At 50.0% G+C, this 18247-nt stretch overlaps 1 long non-coding RNA gene across 1 annotated transcript in view; it reads right to left on the bottom strand.

The window, feature by feature from the left end:
* Window positions 1-18247, bottom strand: part of LOC117001739 — a 43129-nt gene that overhangs the window by 4099 nt on the left and 20783 nt on the right. Inside the window, exon 4 of the long non-coding RNA XR_004419116.1 lies at window positions 13009-13264. This is a non-coding gene — a long non-coding RNA (uncharacterized LOC117001739). The remainder of the gene's footprint in view (window positions 1-13008; window positions 13265-18247) is intronic.

Below are 18247 nucleotides of genomic sequence, written 5' to 3'. Positions count from 1 at the left end.
GGCCACTGGAAGGAGATGAGCATTTCCTCACTTCTGATGGCACAGAAACCAGTCTTGGAGCACCAGAGCTGGCATGGTACCAGCAAGGCTCAAGCACCTGGAAATTGTAAGATATTCCTATTCCCATTTCTGCACAGGTGTGCAAATGCAAATTGTTCCAGTGCCACAAAGCTCTTGATGAGGCAGTTAGGAATGGATTTATCCTATCAGCTGGAGACATTGCTGGTATCCACATGGTATGCTGTATTCCCTCTTCCTTTCCTGGTTTCACACCCAGACCTTGCTCCTGAGGCTGGGGAAGCACTGACCAAGAGCATCACTCAGGGAAGACATTTAGTAGATGTTTAGGTGGCTCCTATAAGCCACCTAACAGTTTTCTTGCCTCTTGCTAAGAGGGCAGAGGAGCAGAGCTGAGAGCTGCAGGGATTGGAAAACTCAGCTCAATTTAGCCACAGGGCAGTTTAAAGTGCCTGTTACATCTTTCATCTAAGTACAGCAAAACCCCTCACTAAGCACCAGCTCCAGTGGCCATAACTCCTGGAATGCTAAGTGGGGAGCAGGTATTGGACAGGCAGTGCATCAGGCAGAGCAGGGAGCAGCTGGAGAGGGACACTGTCCTTCCAGGGAGGCGATTCCACCTGTCAGCAGCACCTGCTGCTCCCAAGGCATCCAACCGCACTGGATTCTCATCCATCCAAAGCTTCCTGCAGTCACCAAGCAGGGATAGGGTTTCACTCCTCACCAGCAGGAGCTCCAGGAAAGGGAAGTCTCTCTCTAGAGATGAAGATGGGTGGGGAACAGAGAGGCTGCAGTTGTGACACAGCGGTGATGGCCATTGGGGACCTCCTGTGCCAACAGGACACTTGGGTGCTGAAAATGCAGCTCAGCACTTACAAAAGGAAAAGAACACAAAGAAAACATGGCCTTAAAACCCACCTGGCCCTATTGCCTCTGTGCCAGGCTCCCAGGGAGTCCTTGTTGCATGAAGAGGGACAAGGCCCATTAATTTGCCATGAGGCTGCAAGCAGCCAACTTGGGGCTCTTCATTTATCAGAGGAAGAGTGCAGAACCTTCTATCCCCTCACAGAGAGACCTGCCCAGCACCAACAGGAGATTTCCTCATCCATCCATCCATCCTGAGCTCCATGGACAGCTGGCAATGCCCAGGGCTGAGGATGGATGGCTGAGTGTGACAGCCAGGCTGGAGCACAGGAAAACAGGAAAAGGGAGAGGAGCTGCAGCAGCCCTGGGTGAGCTGTGATGGACACAGAGTCTGCACCATGATCTCCAGTGTGTGGCTGCTCCAGGATCCCCAACAGCTCCCATATGGCAGCTCCCAAGTGCTCAGGACCACATGGTACTCGGTGGCACCCTACCCAGGAGTTATGAAGCCATCACTCACTCAGGCTGTCCCCAGACAGTGACAGCAAACCTCAGAGCACTGTCTGCTCTCACCTGATTGGCATTTTTGGATGCTATTACTGAGAGGCAGTTTTGGAGCTTTGGGACCTGCTGAGGAGAATGAGGCCAAATTCCCAGACTTTCTGCCATCCCACTTCTGCCCTGCTTTCTCTTTTCTGGAAAGTTTTCCCATGCTAAGTATAGCTCCTAGCAGGTGCATGACCAAAGGGGACTGTCAGGGATGCAGCTGTTCCCACAGAGGCCTGATCCATCTCCATCTGTCTCACTGGAGCTGTCCATGCTGCCTAGCTGAGCTCTTTGGACACAGGATGGGGGAGTATCAGGGATGCAGGCAGGAAATACACGTACACACACATGCACAGGGAAGAGGATTATGCCATGGAATGCCGCAAACAAAAGCCTCTGACATCAAACTAATGCATCCTTTGAGGCTTTAAAGACCCCTTAGCACACACAGGCAGGCTGCCAGCTAACTCATCTCTCTTCCTTGCCATGCTACCAGCCTGATGCCAAGGTCAAGCTTTAAAGGAAAGCTGGCTGCTCTGTAATTCCCTGTGCCTCATTTGGGGATGCCACAAAACTCGTAAGGATCAGTGACAGAAAATATTTGACTGGGGCCAAGGCCAGTGTGATGCCTGAAGTGGTTCCCTTGCCCAGCCAGCTGCCAGTCCTGGCTTCCATCCTGCCAGCCCCACACCAGCCCCTTCCAGCTAGGAACCAGTGCTGGGCTGCAGGTGATGCAAGGCAGTGACACAGGGAGCTGGGATCCCTGTAACACCCCAGAGGGGACAGTGGATATCAGGAGGCACCTCCATGTGCACAGTGCTGCCAAGGTGTCCCAAGTTTATAGGGGACAGGTGCTGGGGTGACCTTCCTGGGCACTGAGTTGGCTCATCACTGTGGAGGGGATATGAAAATATGAGCAACAGGGATAAGTGACAACCCTGCTCACAAACTAAAAGTGCTTCCCACCCCTAAGGTCTCCTGGAATGATTCCAGGCTGATAGGACATGAGGAAATAAGCATTTTGCAACAGCCCACTGGGTGTTGCAGCAGGAACAGCTGATCTGGTTCACAAATCTGGGTCCTGGGACATGTACTGTGCTAACAGGCTGGCTTGGCTTAATGGGAGGCTGATGAAAATCGTCTTCAAGGAATAGGATGGCACCACGACATCAGCACCACTGGAAGAACAAAGGAGGAGGTTTCTGCAGTCACACTGAAATGCTCCAGACTGTGCTTTGGCCACAGAGTCCCACATCTGAATTTGGGGAACTCAGAGCCCAACTCCCTGCTCCAGCTGCAGGGAACTGAGCCACAACCAGCCCTCAAATCTCTGCCTGGGGCTCAGTGAAGGGGTGGGAGGAGCTGGGTGAGATGGATGTGTATACATCCTTAGCAGAGGGAAAGTCCATTCTCTTCTTTAACTCTCTGTTCAAACAACTTTTAAAATGAAACCACACTGCTGGTAACAATCCAGTCACACCCTCCCAAAGGAAGAACCTGTATCCTGGATCTGGGGTGACTTTCTTTCATCCTTTCACAACGACTCTTTTCAGGCAGAAGTGCTGACTGAAGCTCTCTGGGTCTCCAAAGACCATTCCATCAGCTCGGTGCTGCTGGGGCTGCCAGGCTGAGTTATCACAGGTCCTGCCCTCCCCTGCCATTAATACCTGCTCACCAAGGGAGCCCTGGCCAGCCCAGGCAGAGAAGGGCAACCTTGAGCTGCAGGAGTCCCCCAAGTAAGGAAGGAGGCATCAAAGGGAAAAAAAGAGGAAAATAAATACACCCCAGGCATCTCTGAATAATCTTAATGGAGCTCAGACAGCCCCAGGAAGGGAATGAATTACTGGGAGTCACAAACTTCCCAGCTCACATTCCCCAAGGAGCTCCAGCCACACCTCATGGCCAGCCCTGAGCCCAATGTCCCACAGCACTGTGCCCCACAATCTGGGGTCTCTTTCTGTCCCAATCCATCCCTTTCCTGCCAGGCAAAGGGTCGCACTCCTGTCCTGCTATCACCTACGTGACTGTGCCAGTAACACCTGTAAATCATCTTTCTACCAAAACCCAGACTAAACCACAACAGAAGCAACACCCAACACTTCAGCAGCACAGCTGGAACATCTGCAGCATTGTGCAATCCCCTGCCTGGTCAGACATGGGAAAGGGTTTTCTGCTGAAAAACACAAGACGTGGGTACAATTACCTTTGCTTCTGGTTTTAATCCCAGACCTCGAGTGTCTTAGCCCCAGGACTTGTGCCAGCACCCCAGCAATGAGCACAGTCACCCCCTGAACACTCCAGAACTGCACAGGATCAGTGACCAAATGGGAGCAGGGCTTTGTCCCTGACCAGGGACATCCAGCATCAAAAACCCAACACAAACTCAGGAATCTGAACAGCCTTGGTCAAACCTCCTGCCTGCATTTTATCATCCAAACAACAACCCAGGGGGGAGGATGGAGGGGTGGGGTCTGATGTGCTCCATGGATTAGAGCAGGTTAATTAAGAATCTATAAAGATATTATCCAGGATCAGACTTGAGAGCCCCAAAACACCCAGAGCCACAACTTTACTACAAAGCCTTCAGAAACAGGGTGTTCTTCAGTCCCCAGCTCCTGGGGCCCTGTGTCTGCATGCAAAATTCCACTTTTGTTATTGCAAAAATGGCATTCTGGGCTCCCACAGTTGAAGAGTCTGAGAATGTGGCTAAAGGATTAAACCCCTCCTCCCCAGACCTACAGTAAATAAAGAGAGTTAAAGCAGTTCTGCAAACTAGAAGGATTTGAAGCCAATTTTGTGACTGTATCAGGCAGCTCTGGCATTCATTGTTCTCCGGAGAAGCAGGGCAGAATAAAGGGGGATTGACCAGAGAACCGGGATGGCTCCCTTCAGTGTGGAGATTTTGGAGGTGGGAGGGCTGGCAAAGAGGAGGCAGAGGGAACAGGAGCAGACATTTGAGAGACATTTACAAATGGATTTCTGAGCCAAAATTTCCCCTCAGTTGCTCGAGCATATCTCTGCAAACATACCTGGCCTCTGCACTGTGGGTTGAGGACAATTTAACCTGGAGTCTGAACAATGGGATTAAGCACTGGATCAGCAGAAAAATGGTTGCAGATAGCTACGATTGCTATTGGAGAGTGATTGTTTCCCTGAGCCACATTGTGTAAGTGTCGGCGCCTTTGTGAGATTTAATGGTCCAATTATCCTAGGCAGTGTCACCTCCTCCCCGTTGTGCATGCCCAGACCTGCTCTCCTGCCTCCATTCCCCTCTCCTCTTCTGCCAGCAGGCAGACACAAACTTTGCTGCTCATTCATGGTAGTCCTCGACTTAACTTCTCCCGTGCCACGGGATGGGGGGCTGGGGATGCCACACCAGTGAAAGAGGTGCTCTCTAGGATGGGTATCTCATCCTAAAGATGGTCTTCTTCCATGGGTGAAAATCTAAGTTTTTACTTAATTAGCAAAAATCTGATGAAAAAAAAAATCCCATTACAGTCCTGTCAAGCTCCTCTCCCAAACGTCACAGTGAGCCACCAACCTGGTCTCCAGCAGCTCCAGCCTCTGTCACACAGCACCTGCTCAGCATCCCAGCAGCTCCACCTGGCACTCAGCAAGAGGCTTGGCTGTGATGTCCAAGGAAGAGGATCCTGCCAGACTACAAAGTGCTTCTATCACAAAAAGATTGAGGTTACACCCAGCCATAGATCAACCAGTCTCCAATTAGCCCCACAATCCCTCTCTAAGGAATATCCACTAAATACCCCATAGGTAAAGAAACCTGCCTTGGGCACATGGGTGCTTGTAGAGCAACACCTGAGCCAAAAGCTCATAGAGCCATGGCAAAGGGCAGTGCTGCTCCTGCCCAGCAGCAGGGTCAGGCCACAGGGAGAGTTAATCACACCATCCCACAGTGGTTGGGTTGGAAGGGATCTTAGAGCTCATCCAGTTCCACCCCTGCCAGAGGGAGGATACCTTTCACTGGACCAGTTTGCTCCAAGCCCTATCCAACTTGGCCTTGGACACTTGTAAATTAATTCCAGAGTTCAAGAAGGGGCAAGCACTGCCATGGGGAAAGGTGCAAAGCTCCTCTTCTGCTCTCCAAAGAGCAGCCTGAAGCAGGTCATCCAAGACTATCAGCTCCTCACCAGGATATCAAAAAAGCACTGTAAGAATCAGAATTAGAGAGTTTCACCACAGGATTGGACATTTATGTGCACAATAACAGCATCTGCAGGGACTCCAGCTCCAGTGACAATCAGAGCAGCTCCTGCCTCTCCTGCTCTGGGGTAGAAGCTGCTGCCAGCTGGGGTCAGGGGGCAATCTCCCCTCACAGGGTAGTATTGCACATTATGAGCATTATGGGATTTTTATGCCTTGCTTTAAGGCATCCGGCTTGGCTTCTGGTGGAGACAGTATACAGGGCTGGAAGTTCTGTGGGTCTGTTCAGCTCAAGCAGTTTTTATGTCCTAATACAAAATTAATGGATCTCTCACTGAGACTCCATGAGGCAAAGCTGCCTGCTCTGAGCATTCCATCCAACTGACAAAGCAAACGTGGGGCTGAAAACTCATTCCTTCCTAATGCTCCTGAATGGAACACATCCCTCAGCCCCCACTCAGGCTCACTGACTCACCTACATCAGTACAGTCCCCCCAAACTCTCTGGAGCAACATGGTGATACTGGACCCTGATGGGCTGCAGTTCAGAGCTCTCATGCTTGAGGGGTCCCTCAACCTCCTGCTTCCTCTGCCAGGGATACCAGATCCACAAATCCCTGCAGCACCAGCTGCAATGCAGGTGGGTTGCAGGCACTTTAAACCTGACTGTGCCACCTCTGCAGGAGCCTGTCCTGCTGACTGAAGGGCTTCCTGTCAGGTTAGCAGGAGCAGCTGTCTCAAAAACTGTCTTCCAGGATTCACATAGAGGTTCCTTCTGATTGTGTGGAACAACACCTCATTCATCATTCAGAGATCCAGACAGAGCCACTCATCTTCACTCGATGACACCTTTTATCTACAAACACCTAGACTGACTCACAAGCAGCCTGTGAACCCATCAGGATCTTTTTACCATGCTAGGGGCATGTTTTCCTGGCTCACATCCAGCACAGAGGCTGGAAGAATTCCTTGCTCCCATGAGGACTTTTTCAGGGTTTTTCTGAGCAGACACTGTGCTCTTAGTGACTGGAGCAGGCTGGTTTTGTGGAGGTGATTATTTTGGTATCCAAGTGGAAGCCGAGCTCTGCAATTGCCATGTGTGTGGAGGGCTTGTGGCTTGTCCTGAGGGAATCCATGGCACTGCTGGGAATTGTGACCCCAGAGTCCTGACTCAGGCATTCTGCAAAACCACAGGGCCTGCTGCTTCCAGGTCCATATTCGTGCTCCTGTGTCTCTGCCAGCACAGTGATAGAAAAAGCAGGATTTGAACTGCTGGACCAAAGCAAGGAGAGATGTGAGCAGCAGTCATCTCCCACAGTGCAGCTTCAGAAGTCTTTTCCCTTTGGCTTTGTGTCCAGCTGTGAAACTGCAACAACTTCTTTATCTTCCTACTTCCACCTGATCCTCTCCCAACACATCTCCACCTTACTGAAGGCTGCCACAGAGCTCCTCTGCCTCCTCCAAGCCACAATCATTGTGCACTGTTACTTAGGGGGGAGCTTTCACACATGCAGCTTAATTCACTGGGAAAGAGGACTAAAATACTAGGCCCTGATTCTGAAACAGGGAATTTCTCTTGGTGGTCCTTAGACCTCAGTGACAAACTGACCACACAGAACAAGGAGGTAGAGGACCAGTGTCCCTGAGCCCATGCTGTGACACCAAACACTCCTGCTGTGCCCCACTCTGATCACAGCACCATGCTGAACCCTTCCTTCACCCTCAGCTCTGTCATGGGGAACAATGTCCTAATTCCCAGAGGGATGTTGACCAAATCATAAAGATATAATGACATTCTCTGGGCTAACACACTGATCGATGCTTTCCTGCAAAATTATGCTTTCTGCAACTAATAAATATTGATCCTTTTTGTTCCTGTGCAGCACTGCAATAAAGAGTGACTTAACTGTCTGCCAGCTCTGAGCTTCTGCCATCGTTTTCCAGCCCCCAGTTCCCTGGCAGCATCTCTCTGCACTTCCTACACTGGTGCCAGTGCCTGATCCCAAGGAGGGCATAGAACCCTCCTGAACATCCACCTCCCTCTGTTCTTCTGACCTTTGAATGGTACTTATGTTACAGGGATTCATGGGAAGCAGTGGAAAATAAATGGAATTTGAGGGAGTGCTGGAGAAGGGGAGCAGGGTCATGTCCTGGGTACATTTAGGATAATAAACAGGAGGAACCAGACCAAGTGCAGAACAAACAGAAACATTTACAACTGCTTGGCAGGGGAATCGTGTAAGTGCTAATGGGCATGGTTCAGACTCCTTAAATCAAAGCTCTGGCTTTGGCAGCCAGCATCTGCTGACAAACTTTGCTGGACACAGGGATTCATTCAGCCCTGAGGAAAGGCTGGTCTCCACGTGACAGCAAGTCCTGCTCTATTTGCTCCTCTTCTGGAGAGGGGTCAATCAGGACCCTGCCCTTCACACCCACTTGGCTCCCTGCACTCCACACCGCAGTGCCCAGCAGCCACGGCTGCAGCTGCTCTGTACGAACACACGATCCCAGAGTGATGTGATGGCACCCTCGGGTTGGCTTCTGGGACCCTCTTTCCTCCAGCTCTTACTCCATTGCCTCTCGTTCTCCCATCTCCCCACCCCCAACTGGAAGAGGAGCCTTTCCCAGTCTCCCAGGAGTGCAGAGAAGGGAGCTGCACCAGAGAGCACAAGGTGTGAACTCAGAGCCAGGGCTGCAAATGGATTGATGATGACAGGCAGAGGTCTGGCTTCAGTCACTGCTGCCTGGCAGCCAGGCACTGATTGGATTTGTGCACTACACATATTTTGGGAGCACACTGCCTTCCTTTTCTGAAGGGATTCAAACCCATCATGAGCAGAGTTCAGCTGGAACAGTGAACCATAAAGCAGGAAGGGCCAAAGGTCCACAGTGCCCTGTACAGCCTCAGTGAAATGTGTCCTGCTCCCTTCCCCACGCAGACAGCAAAGTGCTGAAAAGGCTTTTAAGGCAAAAAAAAACCCTACAGATAAATACACTGTCTCTGGATTACAGAGCCTTGAAATATGATGGCATCTCCCCCAGATTGTGAGTGGGCTCCCTGAAGAGCTCCTTCAGTTCTGAGACCCTACCTTCCCCATTCCTCCTGGGAGAATTGGAGAGGCAAAGGGCTGCTGTTCCAGCAGATTTGCAGGAGTGGGAGTTGAAGAATCAATGAAGCTCTGAAAGCCAGTGGGGAAAGTCATTCTGCACCTTCCTGACACCAGGAATAAATGATTCAGCGGGAAAGGGGAAAAAAAAAATTCAACAACCCTCAAAGAGGCTGGAATTATCCTCTGGAGAGATATTTCATCTTGAGGAATTGTGTTTGCTGCAGTGTTCATCTTACTGAGCCACAGCAAGGCTTTAATATCCAGCAAAAGGTCAAACCTAAATGGGAATTGCCAGAGCCTGCTGGAGCTCCTGCCTGCACATGAGCTCCCAACCCTCACATGGAGTGGCTACACCCAAGCTGAGGCCTGAAACAGGGAATGAAGCTGAGCTGGACCATGTGAGGAGCTCCCTTCCCAATGGGATCAGCCCTGCTGTGTCCCAATGTGTCTCAATGGGACACAGCTCACTCCCTTTGCATAGGTACAAAAGGAACAGACAGACCTTCCTGCCTGGGTGTCTTGAGCAGGGGAAGTTTGGAGAGAATGCTGGTAGCTTCCAGATGTTTCCACCCAAGGGATCTGATTGCCAAGGAAGGTGGGATTTCAAGGCACCTGAGGGCTGCAGGGACAGCTGTCAGCTGCTCCTCAGCAGGAACATCAGTGTTTGAGACACTGCCAGTGCCCTCTGAGTCCAGCACAGTCTGCAGGGCTGTGAGGGCTCTCTCCTCATGCCCATCAGCTCCCCGTGGATAGACAATTCTTCCCTCTTTTCCCACTTCTGCTTTGGTACTGCTGTTGTCTCCCTGCACCCACACATCTGCTTAACCTCTCCTTGGTAACTTGTGCTCTTCTTCCTTCCCTCGGACTCAGCTCTGCCCTCTGCGAGTCTGCTATCACTATCCCAGGCTGTAGCAGAGTTCCAGGGATAAATCAGGCAGACAGGAGGTGAAGGCAGAGGTTTCCAGGGAGCTTCCTGTCTCCTCTACACTGTGACAAAGGTGAGTGTCCAAGAAAAGAAAGGAGGGAACTGAACCCTTCCTGTAACATCCACAGTCCCCCCAAGAGGGCACAATGCTCATCAGTGAGCTGAGCAGAGGGGAGTTTTACCTAAAGCAGAGGTGAAAATATGCTTGAGCTTTGAGATTGATAGCAAAACTGGTCCCATGCTACAGGCTAAATCCAGAGCCTGCAAGGAAACAGATTTGGGAGCTATCAGCAATCCTGACAGCCCTGAGCCTTCCACCACCTGCCTCAGTCATCCCACACAACGTGGAGCCCTCCTGCTTTCCTGTTCAGGACTATATCAACCTTTACCAATGCATCTTCATCCTGCCCAGCAATTCCAGCTCTCCTTTCAGCCCTTCCTGATGAACAAGGTGCCACCCACGATGGGCAACACACTGTGCCAATGTAGAGGAACTGGGGATGAAACTACCAGTCCCACTTCCAGTTGTGACTCAAGCCAGATTTCACTATGTATAGAGAGATTGAATTTCTCTAAGGTTAATACAAGATAATTTTTTGTTCAAATATTTACAGTTAGAGCTCACCAGAAGATCAACAGGATTCTGCTGGACAACACTCAACTATCCACATCCCCCAAAGGCAAAGGGGATTTTTATGTAGTATTTAAAGCATCCTGAGAAGCCATCCAGAATGAAGCCCTCACAACTGCTCCTAGGCCAGGCTGGGTCTGTGCCATACATCCATGCCTCTGAGGGAAGCAGGAAAACCTTGCTGGCTTTTTCTTCCTAATAATGTGCTCACATGGACACAGCCAGAGCAGGTCACCAGCCCCTGACATGGTGACACAAACAGAGGAGGTGGAGACCATTCAGAACTGCATCCAGCAGTCACATACTTGGGAAGCCCACACTGAGGAAAATGAGGTCAGATTGCTTCTCCTCGTGTTTGGCTTTGTGGAGCTGTCTGTGTCTCCTGGATGCAAGACTTCCCTGGCAACAAAACTGAGCTGCCATTTGGAGATCTTGTCCTTTCTATCCAGGACGTTTAAATTCAAGCCTCAAACTTGTGGTTGGCAGTGAATAGGTGCAAACAAAGAGCCAAACAATCTGCTGTCAGCTCCTGACTGCCCAAACTGCAACAGTTATCCCTCCTGTCCACAGGGAATGTTGGAGTAAAGAGGCAGTGGTTCAAGGGGCTGTCACAGATTTAAGCTGCTCAGACTTACAAGACAGGATTTAAAAGACCCAACAGACAATAAGTGTACTGAAACATTTAGACTTTGCTCCCTCCTCTACAGGGTCTGTTGTTTCATGAGCAGAGGGAAGACTGAACTCACCCACAGCTGCATTAAACATCTGGGGCTTGAGGAGCATTCCCTGACTCTTCTGAACCTTTGGTTGCTACTCCCCCAACCCCTGACCCTATTTTTGACATGTCAACCTCTACTTCCCCTCACCCCCTCCTGAGACTGCTCCTGTCTGCTGGGTGTGCACCTGAGGTTTAATGGTTTTCTGTTAGGGAAGTTTACTGGGAGGGAAGTTTTGATAGAGCTGCTGTGTCAGGTGCCAGAAGCTCAGGTGGAAATTGCCCCCTCCCTCCTCTGCTCCTTTCCAAGGGTTAAGAGAGAAGGTGAGCACAGGGTGGATTCCTGCATGAAGAGCTCTGAAGGGAGCACAGACATCCTCAGATGCCACTCCTACTGAGATGATTTAACAGTCTCCCTTCCCTAGGTGAACAATCAGGTTTCCAAGGGAGTCAATGACTTTCTGAGGCTTTTCTAACAGGCAGTGCTTTTCTAGGATGAAGCTCCTGCCTTTGAAGGTGGCTGATCTCTCTTCTGCTTACTCTGTTCTCCCATGCAACCATATCCTGCAAAGGCATCCCATACCAGCTTCTCTCTCTGCTGGATGCAGAAACATTTCCCTGCAGCCACAGTGTTTGTATATGGTCCCCTCAATCCACCAGGCTCACAGGGAATGCAGGAGTGCACACAGCTCCTTCCTCCTGGTTGTCACCAGCATCCCCTCTAACCAGGCAAGCCCCAGCCCTGCAGATGGCAGATCAGCCCTCCCTGTGCTGCTGAATAAGGGAACATGGGCGAGGGGAATGCAGACAATATCCTAAACAAATCTGCTGTTTACAAAGTCCCCTGTAAACTGTTTACATAGCTGGGGGAAAGCATGGAGGAGCAGCAGCTGGAGAGTGCTTTCCCAGTGGGAAGAGCTCCACTCCTGTTTGCTCCACTGCTGTGGAAGGGAGTGGAGCCGATGTACATTTGGAAATGGTGCAAAGGCATGAGAGAAAAGAAGCCACAGCAAAACTCCAGCACTACCCACTCTCCCAGCCTGTCAGGAGCTCTGGCTCCCTCAGCACTGCCTCCCAGAGCACAGTGTGAGGAAGGTGGTCGATCCCTGGGGTGCAAGGTGACAGCCAACCTCAGGCTCTGAGCAGTGCCTGTGGTGGTGATGCTGAGCTGTTCCCTGCTGCCAGAGGAAGCATCCTGAAGGAGCCAGCCCCAAAGCTCTCTTGGAGCTATTTGGCTCTTGGGCTGTGTGAAGAGCCTTGTGACTCTCATCCCTCAGAAATGTGGTGTGTGGTGCCTCCTGCTCATGGTTAAATATGAGGCCTCAGGAATACCAGAAAGAACATTGGCATACAATAAAAGAGTGTGCCTCTAATCTCCCTGTTTCCTGTCCATGGAAAGCTCTTTGAAGTGCCTGTGCTCAGGGCAGTGCTGGAACACCCGTGACCCAGCTGACCAGCACAACACAGGGCAGTGACACAGCGTGACTGCCCAAGCCCTGGGGGCTGCCAGAGGGCAGGAAAGGCTCTGAGGGAAGACATGGAAGAGTTAAATCTCAAACAGCCTGGATCAGTCCCCTTCACACTCAAAGGTTGGTTTTGTTACTTGAGCAGGACGTGAGAAAACACAGTCTCCACTCAAGGATGGTGTTAAGTGCTGTGAGCCCAGAAGCAGTCCCAGAGTGGTACAGGAATGGGCAGCCAGCTGGAGCAGCAAGGACAGGGAAAACATCCTCCCTACACATGATATGGCAAACCCTGACCTGCTGGTTGGAAAGGAATACAGGTACAATGACTAAAAAAACAAAAAAGAAAGTGGGGAAACTCGGGCTGCCCAGAGCAGCTGTGGCTGACCTATCACAGAAGTGTCCAAGGCTGGGTTGGACACAGCTTGGAGAAACCTGGGATAGTGGAAGGTGTCCCTGCCCATGGCAGGGGGTGGAATGAGATGGCTTTGAAGGTACCTTCCTACCAAAACCAGTGTGTGATTCTATGAATACAGGCACAATGATTTTTAAAATAAAGGAAGTGGTCAAACTCACCCGTTTGGTGTGAAGGGCAGGCAGGGACACCACAGTGCTCCATCAGCAAGGGGCAAGAGATGTTCATCCACATTTACTCTCAAACACAGAACAACTCCACTTCTCAGGATCTTCACCCTCCCCCCCAGCCAGTCTCCTGGGGCCCAGCTGTGTCTCCTTCCTGACCAGGAAGAGGATGGAGGAGTCTCCCAGCACAGCCAAACATCTCAGCCAGCTGGAATGTCAGCGGCATCTGCAGGACCTTTCAAGGACTGAGCTGAAAGAAAAACAACAGCAGAAAAAATACCCTTTTTGTATTTGTCAAAAATAAAAAACTTTGTCAGGCCAAGCCATTACAAAAGACCATCAAATTCCTTTGTTGAAGTAAAAAAACTCAAATCCGAAAAAACATTTTTCACAGCCAACCCCAAAGAAAACGTGTTTGGTTTTGGTTTCACAAGTTTTTAAGCAGCTCTACAAACATCAGCCAGCTACATTTCTGAATGAAATGGCTCCTCAAAATGAAAAATTGAGCAATTTTGTTTTAAACTAAGTCAGAAAGTACTGGAGCTGGAATCCCATGGGAGTGTTGGGTGTGTTTCCTTCGCTCAATATGACTTGCTGAGTTTGGCCTGAATTTTGCATATATTTTTGCTTGACCCCACATGGCTCAGGCACAGTGACAGAGCACTTTCATATTCCAGGCCTTGCAGGGGAGCAGTGACCTGCAGGAATACCCCAGTGCTCCCTAAGCCTTGAGAAATCCCCTGTGAAGGTAGTTGGGCACAGTTTGGAATAGGTGTGAGGGCTTTTTGGTGAGTGAGCAGCCCTTCCCACTTCTATTTTAATTGTTGGTTCTGAGGGTCACTTCTCTTCATTACAACCAGAACAGCCAGGGCAAAGAGATTCCTTCATACAACATCTCCAGTGTGAGCACCTTGCCCAAAAATCTCACAGGCAAAGGCAGAGGGAAACAAAGGCATAGCAAATTCATCTATCATGAATTCCCTCATGCTTGGTGTGATGGGCTGGTCAGCACCTGCGTCCTGCTAATGGCAAATGGATCATCCCTTCTCCTTCCCAGGGGTTTTATTACTACAAACCTTTAAAACACAGACAAAATGGCCAGGAATTAACTCACACATTTTCTCAGCAAGAAGCTCCAGACTCACATGTCAGCCAATGTCCCAAAATCATCTGCTGGAATGCTGTCCCAGACATGTACCTAGAGCAGCCCTACACTCTCAGCCTCCTCCTGTGCCTTCCAGGAGCATCCTCATCCCTCCCTGTTGATTTACAGGATGGCTGGGATATGGTCTGTGCCTCTGGGAGCTGTGGGAAAGGGAAAAACAGAGCTGGGGGGTAGCAGTGGCCTGGTTTGGGGTGAAGATCCATGTTCCCCATGCTTGTCCAAGGTCAGGAGCAGTGGGAGCTGCCCTCCACCCCTGCATCTCCTCACCCCTATTTCTAGACAATTCCTCCCCACTGGCATGCCAAAGGCTCTTCCATGCATGGAAGTATTCAGGAATTCTTGCAATTAATTCCCTGTCATCCCCAGGATAGCTCTGCTGTGTGAAGGAGTGCCACAAACCAGCAATTAGGGGCAAAGACAGACTGCCAAGGGAGGCACTGGGGTCACACCTGTACTGCTCCAGAGCTGTCCTGGGAGAAAGCCCTTACCAAGCTCCAGAGGGAACAGCAGCTCCTAAGCCAAATTTAAGTAATAAGATGGTCTTGTAGGGGGAAAGATTAATCATTATTGGCAGCAAAGCTAAAGGTGTTTTCATTACAGTCCAACTGCAGCTGGGAAGACAATGCTAGCTAAGAATCATTAAATCTGTTGCAAGAATAAATTTTCTTTGATCCAAACCATAAAATGGAAGTGAAATCCTCTTAAGCCAGCAGCAGTTCCTAATGGAACAGACATTATTAATTTTTTTGCAAACCAATAATAAAAAATAAAAAAGGGTTACATTATTAAGTGAGTAGATTAGGCTCCCAAATGGTAAATATTTACTCAAGCAAAACCTGCCTAATTTAATACCTGCTTCAATTTATTTTTCAGTTTGGGATTATAATTGATGGGAATACAGGCATTTTCTGACTGTACAAACAGGAATTCATGAACCCTGTTTGCCCAGAATTCAGGCAGGAGAAAAAGGACCATGGGAAACTTTCCATGGCTAACCCCCAGGTAACATCAGTGCTGCTGCATGTACCAGTGATGAGCTGGGAGCTTCTGCAAACCTAGAAGATAGAAGGTGACACCAAGGTCCCCTCTCACAGTTGGTCATTACATTTCCTGAAACATCTGACCAGGAGGTCACTCCTGCTATTATCAAATATAAAAAATATTACAGAAAAATTGAAGTAGCTTTTTAGTGCACTCTGATTTAGTCCCTGCTTTCAGGGCAGGCTTGGGATATTCCTCCCCCAGTGCTTCTCCCTCTCTGCCAGACACAGGAGATGTAGAAAGGAAGTGGAACTCTGAGCTCCAGCATTCAAATGGGCTCAGTACACCTGTGTGGAAAATTTACCTACCCAACTGCTTCTCTGGGGCAGGTGGTGCAAGAAGAGTGTGTCCTGTGCCTAGGGAGACTTTTCCACATCAGACAAGCAGGTACAGAAGAGACTACAGGCAACCTTGCCCCTGATAAGTCACAGTTGTACTAATTACCAAATAAGAGGAATAAACTTGCCCTTAATGGGTGGCAGCTGTGACTGATAAAGGTAAGTGTGACAAAAGGGGTGGGTTGGCTAGGCAGGAGGGATCTTAGAGGCAGAGGGCCTGGAGAAAGGAGACCTTGAGGAGGTAGAGGCACCCTGAGGAAGAAGGAATGATCCAAAGAAGAACAAAACAATGAAGAGAGTTGCTGCTGTAAAAAAACAGTCTGGGTCTGATGAAGGTAGAGGCTGCTGTTGGAGTCTGCAGTCATAGTCGAGCTAGGTGAAAACTGCATTCAGAGTCTGCAAATCAATACTTGCAGTACAGCAGGAAATAGCCAGCAGTCAGAGTCTGCAGCTGGACCCTTCAGTAGGAGCTTGCTGTAGTCAGAGTCAAGATGGCTAAGCTGTGAAGAAGAATAAACTAGTACCCTTTTTGTGTTGTTGAATGAGAGTCTGTGTCTTGGCTCACTTCTACCCCTAATGAGGGATCTGCTACAACATCTGGAGTACAACTGTGACTTATCGGGGCAAGGTTGTCTGTAGTCTCTTCTACTCCTATACAGACACTCCTCTATGCTCTGGACAATCTCTCTTCCTCCTTCAAGGGCTGTGCTCCCTTCCCACTCTCCAGAGGGTATCCTTGGATGCTCAGACCTTTCAGGCCTCTAAAAAGTTACCTGATCTAGACACAGCCTCTGCACACTGGAGCTTTGTATCATCAGGTCAAGGGAGGGAATTCTGCCACTGTGTTCTGCTCAGGTGAGACCCCCACCTCCAGCCCTGGAGCCCAGCACAGGGAGGACATGGAGTTGCTGGAGAGAGTCCAGAGGAGGCCATGGAGATGCTCCAAAGGCTGGAGCCCCTCTGCTCTGGAGCCAGGCTGGGAGAGCTGGGGGTGTTCACCTGGAGAGGTGAAGGTTCCAGGGTGAGCTCAGAGCCCCTGACAGTGCCTAAAGAGGCCCAGGAGAGATGGAGAGGGACTTGGGACAAGGGTCTGGAGGGACAGGACAAGGGAATGGCTTCCCACTGCCAGATGGTAGGGTTAGATGGGATATTGGAAAGGAATTTCTGTCTGTGGAGGTGGGCAGGCCCTAGCACAGGTTGCCCAGAGCAGCTGTGGCTGCCCCTAGATCCCAGGCTGGATGGGGCTTGGAGCACCCTGGGATAGTGGAAGGTGCCCCTGGCTGTGGCACAGTTGAGACTGGATGAGCTTTAAGGTCCCTTGCAGCCCAAACCAGGCTGTGGTATTCTCTGATTATGACTTTCACAGCTCATACCCACAAAGCACACTAATGTGCTCAGTTACAGCCACCCACAGCCTCTCACTATCCCCACCACTTGCATGACAGCTCTACAGATGAAGATTCCTGGAGCAGTTCCACACCCCACTACCAAGGGGCTATCTCACCATTAGCTCTGCCCTGGAAAGAACCATATGGCCATTGGCTTGCAGCTGGCAACCAACTCTGATATCCTGCTCCTGGAAGCACACACCACAACAAGCATGAAGAAGGGAAATATTTATAGAAACCTTCCTGCCTGCAAGCATTTCTGATCCTGGCTTGACCAGCTCAAACTCAGCTCCAGGAGTGTAAACCTCAGTGCATGTCTGAAGTCTTTTGGGGAGGAAGATGAGAAAGCACATGGGTTTATCTGATATAGATCTTGCAATGTCAGAGCTCTGCTGCATGTTTTCCAGACAGGAACCTTGCTGGTGAGTGCTGCAGGCTCTCCACTGAAATTCCTGGTGCATGTCTGGTATTCTGTGCACAAGGGTCAGTGGGGACAAACATGAGTGAGAGAAATGGATTCAGTAATGAAATCTTGAAGTGAAAATGTGGCTGGTCAGATTACAGTGACAGAGAATGTCAAGAGTACTGTAGACCCAAACAGCTCTTAAATCCGGGTAAGGAACAGGACATCTGTGACAACAGCAGAATCATCAGAAATAGCAGCTAATCCCAAATTGGGCGCAAGTGAAGTCCAGAGCTTGCTAGGGAACATCATGTCAGCAGGATTAAGGGCAAGCCTTACAGGGCAGCTGTGATTCTGAAGGATTGAGAAGCAAATTGTGATCAAAGAGCCACACAGGCACAAGAGGAAACAGCATGGAACCCAGAATCCTTCTCCTGAAGGCAGATGGAGGTGAGTGACAGCCCAACAGATCCTTTCCAAATCACCCCCTGGGTCCCAGGAGCAATGGATGGGGGACTGCTCACGTGACACTGACTGACATGCTGTGAGATTGTCTGTGGGAAAGGAACAAGAGGGGTAATTTTATTGTCATGTCCTGCAGGGGGTGTAAGGAAAATCACAGCATGAGAAAATGACAGTGTATCTGTCTGAGGTCATTTGCATGCCCGGATAATCTGTGGGAGGAGAGCCAGAGTTGCTGTGCTTGACAGAGGCAACACCACGACAATGGGCCTGGGAATCAGGAGATTTGCAAGCCCTGAAACCAGCCTGGTGTGTCCTGCTCTCAGAAACCAAAACGACCTGACTTAATCATTTAGGCTTCCAGTGATTTCACTTTGCTCCCTCACTATGGGCTGTATGATGGTCTCATCTTGCTGATGGCACAGAGGGACAGTCT

This window comes from Catharus ustulatus, chromosome 12 (genome assembly GCF_009819885.2).
Source record: "Catharus ustulatus isolate bCatUst1 chromosome 12, bCatUst1.pri.v2, whole genome shotgun sequence".
Lineage (NCBI taxonomy): Eukaryota > Metazoa > Chordata > Aves > Passeriformes > Turdidae > Catharus > Catharus ustulatus.
The sequence above is the reverse complement of the archived record's forward strand: the minus strand, read 5'-3'. Positions and strand labels throughout refer to the sequence as shown.